This window comes from Amblyomma americanum, chromosome 3 (assembly GCF_052857255.1).
Source record: "Amblyomma americanum isolate KBUSLIRL-KWMA chromosome 3, ASM5285725v1, whole genome shotgun sequence".
NCBI lineage: Eukaryota > Metazoa > Arthropoda > Arachnida > Ixodida > Ixodidae > Amblyomma > Amblyomma americanum.
Genome location: NC_135499.1, coordinates 16,824,726 through 16,841,664, shown reverse-complemented (window position 1 = coordinate 16,841,664; position 16,939 = coordinate 16,824,726). Strand labels below are relative to the sequence as shown.

Here is a 16,939-nt window from a genome sequence, read left to right as displayed (position 1 = left end):
TTTAGTTTTTCTTGGATTTATTTTCAGTCCATTGGATTCTAACCAGGAGGATAAGCTAATAAGAAAGTCTTCACATTGCCTAATTAACACGTCTGCATCCGGACCAGCCGTAAGTATAGAACAGTCATCGGCGTATGTGACACATTTTGCTGACCTATTGACGAGGACAATGTCATTAATGAAAATATTAAATAAGAGAGGTCCTGAGAGGCTTCCTTGTGGCACACCCTTGCTAACTGGCAGAAAACATGATTTGTGTTTCCCCATACATATCATTTGTGTTCGGTTCATTAAGTACGACTTCATTAGTTCACGAGGTGTTCCGCGAATTCCATACCGTGATAGTTTAGTTAGAAGGATGTTGTGGTTTAGGCAGTCAAATGCTTTTTGTGAAATCTACAAAGAGGTCAAGTGTGAAGTAAATTTTCTCAATATATTACAGAACAAGTTCCTTAAGGGCACAGGTTAAGGTAAAATTAGAAAAAAATCGTTTTTTTTCTTTTGGAATTTTAGAAGTTCAATTCTTTTACACATGTTCCATGATCGCACTTTCCTCAGAAAGCCATATTTACGGCTGAAAAACGCTTTTTCCGAAACCAAGTAGTGAGCGGCCACGCCCCCTTTCAGGATTAACGTCAATTTTTTCAACCAAAAAGTCCACCACCTCTTTTCAAAACTTGTCTAAAATCAGCTACATATAAAAAATTGTCTGGCAACTATTGTACAGCTCCTCTTTTTTAGCCAAGACAATCCTGAGACGCTTTGCACGTTTTTTCCACGTTTCTGCAAACTTCATGCAGCTGCGTCCGAGTGCTATCCCTTTCGATCAGTATTGTAAATTGTGCCGGTGTTGGTTGCTGCTGATAAGTTGAGATGCCCAGGGCAAAGAAGGCCTTCGTCAGGCGTGAATTTCACGGCAACCGCTACGCTCATCGTGAAAAAGCAAAAGGATGTCCATGACCGAATGAGATCCCGAACGCCGAACGCGCCAGCTCCTCGATATCGAAGCTTTCAAGATTTTCTCTGTGCTTCCAGGAAGAGGATGTGCTACAGAGCAGCAGCCAATATGCCTTAATGAACATGGACGGCATTTGTGCCGCAATTACACAGATTTGTGTGTGCAGAGAGTGCGGTGGAAGTGTTGAGCTCATCGAAATTGTGACAAAACGGGTAGGTGTTGCAAGCGTTTACAGTTTGAACTGTGAAGTGTGTAGTGCCGCACAACGATTTGAGACGTCGAAGAAAACTACTTCTGGCCTCTATGAAGCCAACCTCAGGTTAGTGTATGCCTTGAGGTCCATTGGTAAGGGAATGGCTGCAGGAAATATACTCTGTGCTATGCTAAACCTTCCTAAGCCGCCGACAAAGTTTGCGAAATACAATCAAGAGCTTCTAGGTCACATCGAAGCTGCTGCTCAGGAGTCGATGAAAAGGGCAGCTGACGAAGCTGTGCAGCTGAATGATGGGGATAAAGACATCGCAGTTGCTCTTGATGGAAGCTGGCAGAAGCGAGGCCATACTTCCAATAACGGCATAGTCTCTGCGACCAGTGTAGACTCTGGGAAAGTGCTGGATGTGGAGGTTTTGTCTAAACGTTGTCCAAAGTGCAGCATCAAGGGTACAAACAGTGACCCCCTTCATAGAGAGGTGTGCCAAAGAAACTACCAAGGCACCAGCGGTGGAATGGAAGTCGCAGGAGCACTGAAAATTTTCGGCAGGAGTGAGGAGCTTCACGGCGTTCGATACGTCAAATACCTTGGGGATGGTGACAGCAAGGCTTTTATGGCTGTGAAGGCACAAATGCTATATGGTGATTCCGTTGAAATATCCAAGGTTGAGTGCATAGGGCACGTGCAAAAAAGGATGGCCACAAGGTTACGAAGGCTAAAAAAAGGAAACAAAGCAGGAAAACTCTGATGGAAACAGCCTCTCGGGCCGAGGCCGACTGACTGATGCAGTAATAGACAAGCTCCAGACGTACTATGGTTTGGCCATCAGAAGAAATGTAGGAAACCTGGATGAAATGCGAAAGGCCGTTTGGGCAACCTTCTTCCACTTATCGGCCACAGACGATGACCCATGCCATGGACTTTGCCCAACGGGACCTGATACGTGGTGTGCCTTCAACAGAAGTCAGACAGAGGGCAAGCCATTTTTCCACAAGGAGAGTTTGCCTGCATCTGTGTTGGAGGCTATCAAACCCATTTATAGGGAGCTATCGAAGGCTGAGCTCCTAGATAAGTGCCTGCATGGGCGAACTCAAAATGCAAATGAGTCGTTCAACCATGTTGTTTGGGAACGCGCACCAAAGAATGTGTTTGTTAGGCTTCGGACCCTACGGATGGCAACACTGGATGCTGTTCTTTCATTTAATGATAGTAGCATCGCACGGGCCAACGTTTTGAAGGCGTGTGGATTGAACCCAGGGAGCAACACCATCAAGTGGCTGAGGGAAGCTGACCATAAGCGCATGTACTTTGCGGACCGAGGAACACGACAGCTTACAAAAGAGGCCCGACAGTCAAAACGACAAGCCGAAAAGCCAAAAGGCGACAGTGACTAGGAAGCAGGGGGCTATTAAACCAATTACTATGGAGGCGTTTCTGCGAATAAAAAATGGTTTTTCACATCTTTTTTCTCGTTACGCTCTATTATCTCAAAACAGTGTTTTTTCTTACAAAGGTACCATTATTTCCAATGCCTTTCAAGACAGACGGCTGATTTTTTTTTGCAATCATCTACATAAGTGTTGCCAACTACTGAACTAGAATTAAGCAATTTCACTGAGCAGTTATTCTGTTATGAATTTTGAAATGCGCACAGAAAGGCCAGATTTGTGTACTACCGGAAAAAATTTTATTAAAAATCGAATTTTCAACACATTTCAAATATTCTAGTTCAGTAAAAAGAGCACAAAATTTGGCAAACAATGATATATGTATTATTAGGCTACTGTTATTAGTTAGTGAGAAACATGTACCTCAACATGGCCTAAAATGCATGGGAAGTATAGGGCTTACCCTGTGCCCTTCAAATCAAATGAAATCAAATGCAGTTTATTTTCCGTCAGAAAGAAATCAACGGAGGAGGCTCGAGCAAAAAGTGAAACGTGTTCACTTGATTGCGCTCAAGCCCCCTTTTACATGGCATGCAGTGACGACACATAGGTGGACATTATATAAAGCATACTTGTGGAATATGGAAATATGAAACAAAGCAAGCAAAACGTACAAGGTTAAACAATATAGAGTGGTTTTACAAAGCTCTCTTGTGGAACTTAAACAATTTTTTTATATGTACCGCAAGTACGAAGACAAATCAAAATAAACTGTAGTAATTTACAAACAGAATGGAACGTGCATAGGTACATATTCATAAAGGCAAACGGTTTTGCAACAGAATTGCATGTTATTATTTCAGGTGCACTAATTAGTATGGGTTATCTGATGCTTGCTCCGACAGGAAAGACCTAATTTTTGAAATACTAATGTGGTTAATGTCAATTCCGTTATGTTCAAGATTGTTTAAAAGTGTTGGTAATGAATGACGTAGCATTTGTTGCCCATAATTTGTCCGGGAATAAGGAACTTTCCAAGGTTCTGAAAAGCGTGTATCACGTACATGTGTTGTTCGAGTTAACTGTGCCATATATTTTAATTCTTGCTGGCTCTTACGAAGTTGTTGTTTGTATCTTTTTGCCAATGTATATAGGTATAGATTATGTACACTTGTTACATTAAGCTGCATAAAATATTCGCCTGTGTGGGCTTGCGAGTCGACCCCTACGATATGCCGAATAGATTTTTTTTTTGGAGTACGTGCAAACGATTTAGATTTGTGACGGTCGTTCTCCCCCAAACAAGAAAGCAGTAACTTATATGTGATAGAATCAAGGCATTGTATATGTGCAGTTTAATTGCTTGTGGTAGGAAAGAGTGGAACCTCGCTAGTATTCCGACAGATTTAGATATTTTTGTTATAGCATAATTAACGTGAGTGTCCCATAGCATATTTTTGTGCAGATATACGCCAAGTGTTTTAACTGAATCAACAAATTCTATTGGTTCGGATCCTAATGTGATATTTAAGAAGTGTGGTGCTTTCGATTGCCTGGGAGTGAACATGACTGCCTTTGTTTTTTTCGTATTAATGTCCAGGGAGTTCGCTTTACTCCATTGGTAGAGATTTTGAAGGATCGCGTTAATACCAGCCTCTAAGGATTGAAAGTTACGCTCGTGGAATAATAAGGTAGTGTCATCTGCATAGGATATATAATGTGGAACAGGGCTAACAGATGTGATATCATTTACGTATATGTTAAATAGGAGAGGGCCAAGTATGCTTCCTTGAGGTATGCCAGTGGTTACAGGTCTGTATGATGACATGTTGTTATCTATTGAAACGCTTTGCCTTCGATGTTGTAGATATGATGTTATAAGTGCTAGTGGTGTTCCCCTTACTCCATATATTTCTAGTTTCTTTAGTAATGTTATGTGATTAAGACGATCAAAAGCTTTAGAAAAATCAATGTAGATGCCAATTACTGCTTCTTTTTCTTCAAATGCTTTTAGTATAATTTCTTTCTGTGTGAGCAATGCTAGTTCTGTGGATTTGCCTTTGCGAAAGCCGAATTGTGTCGGTGTTAACAAATTGTGCTTTTCAAAAAAATTGATGATGCGGATATGAATTACTTTTTCAAGTCCTTTTGAAAAGATAGGTAGCAAGGATATTGGACGATAGTTTGATAAATTGTTGCGATCGCCGCCTTTGAAAATTGTTATTACTTTAGATATTTGCATCTTTGCTGGGAAAACGCCTGTGGAGAGAGCTAAATTGTAGATATGAGTGAGATGTGGTGTAAGCAAGTCAAGTGCACCTTTTATAGGCCTTAGCTGAAGATCGTTTATGTCCCGCGCCGAACTGTTGCGAAGAGAACTAAATGCATCATGGACTTCACTTTCACTTGTGGGAACAAAAAAGATGCTGTCTAAATTTCTAGCAATATTTCCCGTTGCTTCTACACAGTGAGCACTAGTAACCTGGTTGACTAGATGGTTGTTAAATTCTTCAGCTAGCTCTTGTCCACAAATAACTTTGTCATTTATAATTAATTCATGTGTATTCTGACAATGGGGGTTTCGATTAAGTAGCTCATTTAATTTCTTCCACATAACGTCAGATTTTATGGTTTGACCCGTCTCAAAGAATAGGTAAAGATACCGCTGTTTTTCTTTCCGCAGTATGACGTTTGTTTTGTTTCTATATTTTTTGAAGGCTTTCCAATCTTCTGTATCGCGCGTGCTTAGAAATCTATGGAAGAGTTTGACTTTCTTTTTTCAGTAGCGCAGTTTCGCTAGATCTTCCGGCTCTAAAGCCATGTAATTCTTTGTAGAAAATTTTTATGGCTGTAAAATACTTCAAAAGATGAGCGAACATAATTTTTTTCTGCTTTTTTCGAAGAAAAACGAAATAATACTTATTGGTCTGTAATTAGTGGGGTTTTTTCTGTCACCACCTTTGTATATGACAGAAAAAAGGTCTCGAATCCAAAAGACACACTCACATTCTTCTTGAGAAGGAAAACTCCAGATGGTCGCGCGCTGTCTGCAGCAGAGGCTAGACAGGGAGAGGAAAATGCCTTCGTTGCCGTTCCGTGGTGTGTGGGTTGTTCATTGTTCGGGCTACAGGTGCAGAGGGGTGAATGGAGGAAGTTAGAGCGCCGGAAGTTGAAGTGCAGGCGCAATGAATTTTAGCGCCAGGTACAAAAAGCAGTCCAGCCAGCAATATGGCGGTACGTGGAAACGTGTATAGCAAGAAGGAAAAGAGAAAGGTTTGAAGAGGAGAGAAAAATCATGAATGAGAAGTGCACCCTTACTTGCTTCTGAAAAACACCTCTCCTATTGCTGACATGCTGACTTGGAGTACCCTTGGAATGCAGTCCTTTTGGAATGTGCTGCTTTTATGGAAGCTCCTCTCCCGACCTTTTCACACTGTACTCCTCTCTGCGGGCAACAGACGAGTTGCTACCTGCTTAGTGAATTTTTCCTGAGCCTCGCTGCATGTTTCATTAGCTTCCAGTTCCTACATCCGTAGTATTCTTCACAATACAGTTTTCACCAAAGTCCTAACGGCCGCCACCTCTGGGGCTAGGTTACGGCGGTGAAAGGCAATACGTTTTTCGTAATCCGCTTATCGCCAACCTTTTTCCGCGTACGCAGCGGAAGGTAGCCTGTGCGACCAAAAATGACCCCCGTGACGCCACGGCTTCTTAGAAAAAAAAAATGAGCCTCTTTTTGCGCATGTAATTAACTGCTTTCCGTCTTGTTAACACCTGTATTCTTGTAACGATTATTTCTACTAATATTGAAACATATTTCCTTGCTTTTCATAATCTCGTCCAAGCTGATGTCAGCGGAAACCACTTCACAAGGAACTACATCACGAGAGCGTCGCCAACACATTGAGACGCTGTTCAAGCGTATCAAAACGTAGTTCAACAGAGCTGGCCCCCGTTGCAGAAACTGCTTTATCTTAATAAAAGTGGTGAACACGAATTAAAAGTAGATCGACGCGACGCAATTTTTTAGTTGCTGTCCATCACGTTAGCGAGATGCCTTCAGAGCGATGGATTCGGATAAGAGCAGGAGGTAGAGTTCAAAAGTGACAGTATCGGAGTAGCCTCCGATTTGCTGAGGACATAACTCAGGGCCTAGGGAAGAATGACCCATGGTTGAGCGCCCGTTAAGCACTCAACGCAGAAGGTTTGGAGCAAAACTAAATGAGAATAAAAGTTATTATCAACTGGCCGGGAATCGCAGAATAGTTGCACGGCCGCAGGTCCTGACCACAGGCATGATATCGCTAGGAGATTATGAATAAGGGAGCTGGAGAGCACTGACAGGCGCTCCAAGGTTATGTCCAAAGCTGGAAACAAATCTTGCCACACATCGATCAAAAACTTCGAGGTTAAGGGCACAGGGTAAGCCCTATACTTCCCATGCATTTTAGGCCATGTTGAGGTACAGTACTCACGGATTGAAATAGGACATTCTGAGCGCAAGCCTTGCAGTGCCCCGCAGGCATGTGGTAAACCACAGTCCGGCTCGTTGGCTACTGGAAGGAACAATTCTGCTTTGTAGATGTTCTCCCCCTCGCGCCATACCACAATGCACCACCTTGGTTCTATGAGCATCTGCAGGCAGCGCTCCATGAAGCGACGGCCACGCGCTCCGAATGTCCTATTTCAATCCGTGAGTACTGTACATGTTTCTCACTAACTAATAACAGTAGCCTAATAATACATATATCATTGTTTGCCAAGTTTTGTGCTCTTTTTACTGAACTAGAATATTTGAAATGTGTTGAAAATTCGATTTTTAATAAAAATTTTTCCGGTAGTACACAAATCTGGCCCTCTTTGCGCATTTCAAAATTTATAACAGAATAACTGCTCAGTGAAATTGCTTAATTCTAGTTCAGTAGTTGGCAACACTTATGTAGATGATTGCAAAAAAAAAATCAGCCGTCTGTCTTGAAAGGCATTGGAAACAATGGTACCTTTGTAAGAAAAAACACTGTTTTGAGATAACAAAGCGTAAAGAGAAAAAAAGATGTGAAAAACCATTTTTTATTCGCAGAAACGCCTCCATAGTAATTGGTTTAATAGCCCCCTGCTTCGTAGTCACTGTCGCCGTCATTTTTTCGCTTTTCGGCTTGTCGTTTTGACTGTCGGGCCTCTTTTGTAAGCTGTCGTGTTGCTCGGTCCGCAAAGTACATGCGCTTATGGTCAGCTTCCCTCAGACACTTGATGGTGTTGCTCCCTGGGTTCAATCCACACGCCTTCAAAACGTTGGCCCGTGTGATGCTACCATCATTAAATGAAAGAACAGCATCCAGTGTTGCCATCCGTAGGGTCCGAAGCCTAACAAACACATTCTTTGGCGCGCGTTCCCAAACAACATGGTTGAACGACTCATTTGCATTTTGAGTTCGCCCATGCAGGCACTTCTCTAGGAGCTCAGCCTTCGATTGCTCCCTATAAATGGGTTTGATAGCCTCCAAGACAGATGCAGGCAAACTCTCCTTGTGGAAAAATGGCTTGCCCTCTGAGTGACTTCTGTTGAAGGCACACCACGTATCAGGTCCCTTTGGGCAAAGTCCATGGCATGGGTCATCCTCTGTGGCCGATAAGTGGAAGAAGGTTGCCCAAACGGCCTTTTGCATTTCATCCAGGTTTCCTACATTTCTTCTGATGGCCAAACCATAGTACGTCTGGAGCTTGTCTATTACTGCATCAGTCAGTCGGCCTCGGCCCGAGAGGCTCTTTCCATCAGAGAGTTTTCCTGCTTTGTTTCCTTTTTTAGCCTTCGTAACCTTGTGCCCATCCTTTTTTGCACGTGCCCTATGCACTCAACCTTGGATATTTCAACGGAATCACCATATGGCATTTGTGCCTTCGCAGCCATAAAAGCCTTGCTGTCACCATCCCCAAGGTATATGACGTATCGAACGCCGTGAAGCTCCTCACTCCTGCCGAAAATTTTCAGTGCTCCTGCGACTTCCATTCCACCGCTGGTGCCTTGGTAGTTGCTTTGGCACACCTCTCTATGACGGGGGTCACTGTTTGTACCCTTGATGCTGCACTTTGGACAACGTTTAGACAAAACCTCCACATCCAGCACTTTCCCAGAGTCTACACTGGTCGCAGAGACTATGCCGTTATTGGAAGTATGGCCTCGATTCTGCCAGCTTCCATCAAGAGCAACTGCGATGTCTTTATCCCCCTCATTCAGCTGCACAGCTTCGTCAGCTGCCCTTTTCATCGACTCCTGAGCAGCAGCTTCGATGTGACCTAGAAGCTCTTGATTGTATTTCGCAAACTTTGTCGGCGGCTTAGGAAGGTTTAGCATAGCACAGAGTATATTTCCTGCAGCCATTCCCTTACCAATGGACCTTAAGGCATACACTAACCTGAGGTTGGCTTCATAGAGGCCAGAAGTAGTTTTCTTCGACGTCTCAAATCGTTGTGCGGCACTACACACTTTACAGTTCAAACTGTAAACGCTTGCAACACCTACCCGTTTTGTTACAATTTCGATGAGCTCAACACTTCCACCGCACTCTCTGCACACACAAATCTGTGTAATTGCGGCACAAATGCCGTCCATGTCTATTAAGGCATATTGGCTGCTGCTCTTTAGCATATCCTCTTCCTGGAAGCACAGAGAAAATCTTGAAGGCTTCGATGTCGAGGAGCTGGCGCGTTCGGCGTTCGGGATCTCATTCGGTCGTGGACATCCTTTTGCTTTTTCACGATGAGCGTAGCGGTTGCCGTGAAATTCACGCCTGACGAAGGCCTTCTTTGCCCTGGGCATCTCAACTTATCAGCAGCAACTAACACCGGCACAATTTACAATACTGATCGAAAGGGATAGCACTCGGACGCAGCTGCATGAAGGTTGCAGAAACGTGGAAAAAACGTTCAAAGCGTCTCAGGATTGTCTTGGCTAAAAAAGAGGAGCTGTACAATAGTTGCCAGACAATTTTTAATATGTAGCTGATTTTAGACAAGTTTTGAAATCAGGTGGTGGACTTTTTGGTTGAAAAAATTGACGTTAATCCTGAAAGGGGGCGTGGCCGCTCACTACTTGGTTTCGGAAAAAGCGTTTTCCAGCCATAAATATGGCTTTCTGAGGAAAGTGCGATCATGGAACATGTGTAGAAAGAATTGAACGTCTAAAATTCCAAAAGAAAAAAAAACGATTTTTTTCTAATTTTACCTTACCCTGTGCCCTTAACGAAAAGGCTTCAAATTAAAATGTGGACAACAAAGATGTCCGTTTGAGTGTTTTGAATGACGCGGCAATCTGGACACCTTTACAGACATAAAGTATCCGCTATGCATACTTTCAGGTTCTGTACAATGGCATGCAGCTAGTTAGAACAGCCACACATTTTTTCTTTAGCACAGCTGCGTCAAACCCTCACTCTGAGAACGCTTTGTGGTTCGTCGCGCGTAATATTGGTGTACTCTTCTGAAGCAAGGCAGCCGAAATCGCGACGGAATCCTTAGGCACCATTATAATAATAATAATTGGTTTTTTTGGGGAAAGGAAATGGCGCAGTATTTGTCTCATATATCGTTGGACACCTGAACCACGCCGTAAGGGAAGGGATGAAGGAGGGAGTGAAAGAATAAAGGAAGGAAGAGGTGCCGTAGTGGAGGGCTCCGGCATAATTTCGACCACCTGGGGATCTTTAACGTGCACTGACATCGCACAGCACACGGGCGCCTTAGCGTTTTTCCTCCATAAAAACGCAGCCGCCGCGGTCGGGTTCGAACCCGGGAACTCCGGATCAGTAGTCGAGCACCCTAACCACTGAGCCACCGCGGCGGGGCGCACCATTATATCATACTAAAACACGCACGGACTGCTTCCAGTAATGGCAGTGTTATTACGTGCAAGTCCGCGGGTGCGTTTATTTAACTGCGCAAAATTTCGGGCTGATGTTTTCGTATTTAAAACAGCGCTTTAAACACCAGTTCTTGAATCCTAACGTGCAGTCTTCCAGCTGAAGCTCAAGCCATAAAATTGCATGGAATCAATTTTAACGCAGCAGCACCTCTCCAAACATCGGCTCACGCAACCAGCTTCCAGGCGCCCTCTGCACGTAGAGCTATTTTAAAACACATATTTCCGGGTACTTAAAAATGATGAGCACGTTTCTACACCTATTTTTATTTCGCAGCTATATAGTAATGTCCGAAAATGGCAATAATTTGGCCATTTCCTTGAAGCTGCTATCTTTATTGGCCGGAGCACGCTGTGAACGTCGTAGGTTAATAGTGCAAAGCTGAAGCTGTTAATAGCGCAGATTTGTAGTTCTTTCGTGGTGGAACGTTAAAAGCCAGTTCCGACTGTGGCTTTGCGGTGCCACTAAATTCCGGAAGTATACCTTCGACCTGATTTCCTCGAGTCACATATATATCATAGAATTCGTATGTCGAACCGAACTTCAATCACTGAAACGATCGCAACTACACCAAATAAATCTATTTGCTGCTTTTGTCAGGAAACACAGAACGGTGGCAGATAGCCTAAACCATGTTAGATTATTCAAGCTTACGGCAAACATATATGCGATATAAACTGAAAAACTAGCTTAATTTAGACTAGATCTAGTTATAAATGATTTAGAATCTAGCTAGCTTCCGCGCAGTTTCAATCGCCCACGGGATCAGTGCATATAAGCGCTGCGTTATTTATTTTAGAACATCGGGCCCCCTATGGCACTGAAATTGAACTGCAGTTGTTGTATATCCTTTTAAACGAACACTCGCCAAAGTCATATAGGGAAAAAAAAACGCAAGAGAAATTCTTTTACGCTTTTTTTCCTTTATGACATTGGCGTGTGTTCGTTTAAAAGGATATGCTGAATTTCCCTCTCCAGACGGGTTTCCGTCGAACCCTCAACTATGCAGGTGTTGTAATTGCGTTTTACCCGTGTTTCTCGTTTTTCTGGTCCATGTTCCTTTTGTGTATGTAAAGTCGGGGACAAAAGCCTGGAGACCCCATGTTCCTCAAACGAAGCCAATAGCTCTGCTATTAGCCGGCGGCTGGAGAGCACACCTGTTGAGGTGATTGTCAAAATATTGCTCTTTCATCTCCACAAGTGCGGTCTCCACCCGCTGGCTAATAGAACTATCGGCTTCGTTTCAGGAACACGTGGTCTCCAGATTTTTGTCCCCGACTGTTGTTCTGCACGTAAGTGTTTCTAGGGCGGTGAAGGAAGGGGTATGCATGCGTTTTGCAATAAGAATAAAATTGTCGCTGAAATTTACGTTCACTGTAATTCCTCACCCGCCGCGGTGACTCAGTGGTTATGCCGCTCGGCTGCTGATCCGGAGTTCACGAGTTCGAAACCGACCACGGCAGCTGCGTTTTTATGGAGGAAAAACGCTAAGGCGCCCGTGTGTTGTGCGATGTCAGTGCACGTTAAAGATCCCCAGGTGGTCGCAATTTTTCCGGAGCCCTCCACTACGGCACCTCTTCCTTTATTTATTCTTTCACTCCCTCTTTGCTCCTTTCCCTTACAGCGCAGTCCAGATGTCCAACGGTATATGAGACAGATACTGCACCATTTCCTTTCCAAAAAACCAATTATTATTATTATTATTAATTCCTCATATGGCATCAAGCCGGCGCGTTCCTAGAAGAAATGCTGAGCCGCAAGCGTCGCTCAATTGTTCAGAAACAACATAAGCAGCGCACCGTTGCATGGAGGCAAAGTTTGAAGCAAAAAAAGGTAGGAGTCGGAGGAAGGGTGATTAATTAATACATGAGGTAAGCCCATCGCAGCGGCGAAGCGCTAGGACCGAAATGGTCCGCTTTCAGCACCGAAATGAGAATGATAGAGACGGCGATTTTCAGAAGAAAACGGAAATACAAAATGAGCGCTAGAAGCGCTAGGAACCAGTTATGGGGAGCCCTCCTGTTCATGATTATTTTGTTGTGCTCATTAAAAAGAATTCTTTGGGCTATTTTCGTGATAAATGCCATTTTCAAATTTGGTTACATTTCGGCTACTTTTTCTCTCTGGCGTTTAGTGCTCGGGCCCATTTGATAGCCCTGCTTGAAGTGCATCCGCATCCTAAGCAGCACAAGTAATTGGCCCAACATTGGAGCCGTATTGGCAAAGGCCGGCCCTACAAAGGACCAGGATGGGACCATCCTGTTGCAATATTGGGCCGATGACCTGTGCTGCTTGGGATATATGCTTAGCCGCGTGCGCCTCAGGCTGAAAATTCTCTCGGGGCTATGCCACCGCCTGCGTCGAAAAACGAAAGCGGACTCCCTATTCTTGGACTGTGGGTGTTGCGCAGCGGAAGTGCGACCTTTTCTTTAGGAGCAAACTCGGTGCCAGTATTTGTGTTTGAAGGGGGCTTGCAAGCAAGTTTTTTTTTTACTTTTTCAGGCACACAGCACACGCACACTGATCCTTAACACCCCCCCCCCCCCAAGAAAAAAAATAAAACAAACAAGACCAGAGCTGCATGAGTCTTTTCGAAACACGTAAACGTGGCTTAGCCAGCCACGAGGTTTGAGTTTATAAGCTGCGTTTACCTGAAAAACACAAGTCAGCCGAAATATGTGAAGAAAACAAGTCGTGCCTCGTTAATACGACTGCCGTTAATATGGACGACTCGAATTAGGGAGCCTTTAACAAAGCTAGCCGTCGCGGCAAAAAAAAAATGTCATGACATCTGACGCGAAGGCAGCCACGGGCCTGTGTTCAGTTGCTGGCGGAATTTCCTAAATGACACACACAAAAAAAGTAGGCATATTTGGCGCCGTTCCTTTCTGCCCCTGTGCAAAGCCTGTGGGGAGGGAGCGCCGACAAGCCGACGTGACCTTGAAAACAACCCGGCAAGCCGGCCCCAACAGCGTTTCCTTCTCCTCTCTTTTCTTTCGCCGCGTACCAACACCCTCTAAAGAAACCGCCTTTTTCACGACGCGACTGCGCATGCGCCCATCCCCTGGCGGCGGTGTCGCGAAACATATTGGAAGGGTCGCGCGCTCTCCTCGAGACCGGCCGTGGAAGTGTAAACACACCGGCTTCCTACGCAGGGTGCGTCGCTGCAGCCGTCGGGCGTTCAGCGCGACGCATTTCGCGATACCTACGAAATGTGTTGCATACGGCTGCAATGCACAATATGTAAAGGGAAACAAACTCGGATTTTTCCGCTTTCCGAGCGCTTCCCGGGACAGCCTTCGACGCAAAGCGTGGATGAAAGCAGTTCGCCGGCTCGACGATCGTGGCCGCCCTTGGGCACCGTCAAGCACGTCAAGAGTGTGCGGGAATCACTTTGTGACAGGTACGGACGAGGCACTGCGGTTAAATGCGTGTGCAGTCTATCACAAAAGGTTTTATTCATGGCCAGGAAGGCCTCGAATGTCAACGCGGCATTTAGACTTCGTTTCGACGCTTTTTGCTTTCTCAAGCAAGAAGGCCGAAAAGGCAAGTGCTGTGAGCCGCTTTCAACGCGCGATGGAGCGGGCAACGAAAAAGTAGCTACGAGAGCATTCACGCATGGTGCTAAAATTTTGTCATTATCTCCTACGGAAATTTCCTTGTTTATGCCACTACACCCTGGCCAATCCCCCCGTGTGGGTATGTGCCATGTATTAAGAGGCAGAAGAAGAAGAAGGTGCGTTATGCGTATGTTCGAATCATATCCATGATGAAGACATCTGCGTGGCATCGCCGGAATGGATCAATGTGCGCCTCTCGCGCTCGTCTTTATGGACGCGCATGCTTGTTTAACCTATGCAGCGGTGTGCTCTGGGAAAATACAGTGAAATGCTAGCAGAGCTGCTTTGTTGCCAGTACGCTTGTGCTTTTATAGCTCGTGTATCTATTCTGCAGCGCTTCAACACAACGATTGCTTGTGAAAACTGTTGTCCCCAGTCGTTTTCTGTACTACGGCGTGCACGATGTAGTATCCACCTTTCATGAATGGCAGGCATATACAGCGGAAAACGCCAACCTTACTGATAGGGGATATTGCATTGAACATTATGTTCCGAATGTTGCCTTCATCTCTGAAGCGGCGGCCCTTGCTCAGCTGGTGTTCGCATCGCATGCCGGATGATCGGAGATACTGAAGAATTTGCTCTTCAGTGGGCACTGCAGCCTGCCTCGGACTTCGCACCCAGCCATCAGTCAATCCTAGAAGTCCTCCAGGTACCAGGTGCTGCCCAGGACACGCCATCGTCGAGAGATTCCAACACAACGTGCTGCGGAGCGGCACTCAGTCCGGCCGGGCTGGGCGCGCAGTACCCTACCAGTGAGCTTCGATCGTTGTACGCGAGGTGGCAGCACAGGAAAATGAAAAAGGCGGATTTGAGAAGACCTGAGTGCTCCTCCCGTGACGTCACGAAAAGAGGCCGAAAGTCGCCGCCACTTATGGCGGAGTTTAAGGAAGCGCGACTGGAATCAACTAGCAGCAATAAGCTTCCATTTATCAATCCACATTTTTTCTTTAGTTAAAAAGCTAAAATGAAGAGCCGCCACTTTACGCGGAATTTATTTAGAGGCATTAGCCGGAAACACCTGCGCAAAGATTGTTTAAGGACTGATGTCCGCAACTCTATTGCATTGCGCTTTCCCATCTTTCTCAGTAAAAGTTTTTTATGCGTTACATGAAATAAATTTACCAATGTTTTGAAACTTTTCCCTTTTCCACCTAGTTGTATGGAGCGCAGCGATGATGAAAAATTAAACACTCTTGGTTAGCTTCACAACTGCGTATATATTTTTTTTATTGGCGACACATGTATTTGTTCGGAGATTACATTTGAAATGAATACGATCGTTTTCAAAACAGATGCATAGATTGCCAAAGTTTACGTATTTACAACAAAGCAAGTGGATTTAGAAGTTGACATATAAAACACTCATGTTGTTATTTACAAAGGAACCGCTGCCTTATTCCGCAGAGTTTCAGCTTTTCTCTTTTTTGCCTTGGCGTTGGCATCCAATATTTTTTCATTCATCTTGCAACAGTAGTTCTTCTGCAAAATGTTGGTGCTACACCATAACAGGTGTTTCAACACAAGTTCACACTTGTGGCCATCCTCGCAGGTGTCAAACTCTGCGGAATCGTCACCGGCGAGAAGTTCAAGCCTGAGGTCCGTGACGAAATGACGCTGGTTCGACAGATTGACGAAGTCCTTATTTGTTGATAGTTGCTTAACAACTACTTAGTTGTATGCGACAGCGTTGACGGCAAATGTTGCTGGGCAAACAAGCCCGCCTCTGTCAAGTTGCTTCACAAGGTCGTACCGTCCATCCGTGTCGGATACTGATGTCTTCCTTTTTTCGGTGAGCGCATCCTTGCATTTTGTGCAGTTCAGCTTTTTGAGTGTTGCGTACACTGCGTAGCCTGCCCCATAGACCAGCACCGGGACGATGTCTTTTAGTTCCGACAGTGCATCTTCGGTCACCACTACATTTAGGCTAGGCCGTGGACAGTCTGGTCCCAAGTGAAGCTCATCCCGGTGCTCATCCTTACTGATGGCTGGCAAAGTGCTTTGCAGCCTTAGCTTCATTTCGCATTTATACACTTGCCTCATCGACACATGATACGGGGATCCAGCTCGCATCCTGTACTTTCCGAAGCGCTCCTCCAGACTGTCGGTTTGGATTTTTCCTAGCAGGATATATGACAGCTTGAGCTCTTCGAAGGAGTTTGATTGAGGTCGCCACTGGTTTTTTCAATGATCTCAACAAGCTCCAACATTGCTTTCTTGCTGTTTGCTACAGTTGGGATTAAGAAATTGGTGCCTAGTTTCGTTATCTGCATCTTCACGAAGTGAACTGCCACGCTAAGATCAGCTTTTACTGCATTGAACATTTGATGCATGGAGCTCCGTCTTCAATGATGTGCACAAAAATAAGGTGTTTACTTCCTTCTATCGCGTTCCAGAATGCAAACTTTTTGCTTGCTAGATATTCGGTCAAGTCTTTTAGGTTTAGAACCCTACCCGCTTCCTGCTTTTTGCGGACTACTTCAGTTGACTCAAGAGCTTTCCTCAAAGCAGCAGTCTCAAGCCCCATGCAACCCGCCGCGGTGGCTCAGTGGTTAGGGCGCTCGACTACTGATCCGGAGTTCCCGGGTTCGAACCCGACCGCGGCGGCTGCGTTTTTATGGTGAATAAACGCTAAGTCGCCCGTGTGCTGTGCGATGTCAGTGCACGTTAAAGATCCCCAGGTGGTCGAAATTATTCCGGAGCCCTCCACTACGGCACCTCTCTCTTCCTTTCTTCTTTCACTCCCTCCTTTACCCTTCCCTTACTGCGCGGTTCAGGTGTCCGACGATATATGAGACAGATACTGCGCCGTTTCCTTTCCCCAAAAAACCAACTATTAAGCCGCA

At 45.0% G+C, this 16,939-nt stretch overlaps 1 protein-coding gene across 1 annotated transcript in view; it reads right to left on the bottom strand.

Moving 5' to 3' along the window:
- LOC144123446 (uncharacterized) overlaps window positions 1-16,939 on the bottom strand; it is a 775,538-nt gene that overhangs the window by 549,709 nt on the left and 208,890 nt on the right. The gene's annotated exons all lie outside the window — the stretch shown is intronic.